The following is a 2,023-nucleotide window of genomic DNA, read 5'->3' on the forward strand; positions in this document are numbered from 1 at the left end:
CATTGTGCAGGCATGTACTGGCCCAGCACCGCCGCTCAGAGTACGCAGTTTGCGTATAGCACCAACTCCCAGGGGGGCACCATCCCGGTTGCTCAAAAAAAAAAAAAACTTTCGTTCTATATTATTATTAACATATACATATACATAAATAAAAATCTAAACATTAACATATATATTATATATATATAATTATAAAAAATGCATTTTATGATGAACGCAGTAGGCAGTATAAGCACACGTGACGTGCCATTCCCGCATCTGCGCCCGCGCTGGCTCTCACCTCATGTTTGCGGCTGAATACAAATGATTATCATCATAATTAATGGACAACTAACGTTAGGCTATATCAGGGAAAGGCATCAGCGCAGTCCGACGCAGAGAAAAGAAAAAGAAAAAAGCCCAAGATGAAGCCCGTGCATTACTTTCAGGTAGCTAGCTATACGTTCATAATCCTGTAAAACTTTTTTGACTGTTGATGGTAGTAACGTGTTTTAATGTATCTGACTTAATATTATTAATATTCTAGTTTTCTGTATTATATAAAAACAATGAGGCAATAATGATTGGTTAATTAATAATAATCATATGGTTTCATTGAATAACACTGTTAAAATACATAATGTAATGCAAAATAAACAATTAGCATTATTACAAATGCCTGCAAAGGGCACCAAAGGCCCGATAATTACTGTTGTTACACTTACAGGACGATCAAATCCTTGTTTAATATTGACCAAACATTTAATTCAAATATCCACTTAATTTTTGGCCACCTTTTTGCGATAGAAATGCTACAGCCTCTTTAATTTCTTCAACAAAAACATGTGGACATCACAACCCTTACCAAAATTAACCATGGTTTTTATATTACAGCGCAAAACTCCAAAAATGTGAAGCGGCGCTACTCGATCATCCGCCAGTTATGCTGGCTGTGGCTGAAAACAGCCACGATAATAAATTGCATGACGAGGTAAATTGGAAAACGCCAATACATAATTACAAGCTTGCAATTACAAACTTGACGTTATTAACACTGTACAAATAGCCTGTTGTGTTTTGGTAGAAATGTATTTATTATAAATTAAATATTGCGGGATATTTTACTTTTATAGAAGGCCTTTTGTAGTTTCAAAGTTGTTGTTTTTTTGGGTGTTTTCTTTACAAATTCCATAGTTTATTATTACTTATTATAAAAACCATAAACCATGGTAATGAGGTGTCACAAAGCAAGGCCAGACACAACAGATAAGTGCAAAACAGGATGGTTTATTGACTTGGTAAGTGGAAGACTGGAATGGGTGAGTTAAAGGCAGGTGAATGTCAACACAGTGAATGGTTCCAGGGTGCTTATCTGAGTTCTGATGGAGAGGATCGTATGCTGGTTACGTTGGAGATCGTGGAGCCGTTTCCACGGAGTCGTTGGAGGATCGTGGGAGGAACAGCAGGTAATTCGTTCTAGGAGATTTTGGCAGAGAGAGTCCAGAGTAGTTCGTAGGAGTGAACGGTAGACCGGACAGTGAGTGGCTGTGCTGTGTGTGTATTTGTAGTGTGGCTTGATTGGTGACAGCAGGTGCGGGTGATCAGAACTCAGGTGACTGTGATCGGGTAATTATCCTGGATGGTGACTGAAGTGACTGTGATGACTCCCTGACATGAGGACCATGGTTTTACTTGTTTTGACCTTCTTTACTAATACTAGTCAGTTAAACTCTGTATTCGATGCAAGAACTAGTAAATTTCATTAAGGCAAAGGATAATTTAACAGAACAGCTTTAATAGCTTTAAATGTTTTGTTCTGATTAATGTTAATTGAAGTAAAATGTTAATTCAATAAGAGAATGGTTAAAGATAAATAACAGTGTCTTATATAAATTAGGTGTTAAAGGTGCAGTAGGAGATCTTGGAAAATGCTAACTTTAGCCTGATAGCACTAAAAGCGAACATCCCACCCTCCCTGCAATCGCAGTCCAAAGCCACGCCCCCTGAACGCATTTACGCTCACAGACCAGAGACAACATTACTA

The sequence above is a fragment of the Sinocyclocheilus rhinocerous genome, unplaced genomic scaffold (genome assembly GCF_001515625.1).
Source record: "Sinocyclocheilus rhinocerous isolate Xijiao unplaced genomic scaffold, SAMN03320098_v1.1 scaffold1043, whole genome shotgun sequence".
Lineage (NCBI taxonomy): Eukaryota > Metazoa > Chordata > Actinopteri > Cypriniformes > Cyprinidae > Sinocyclocheilus > Sinocyclocheilus rhinocerous.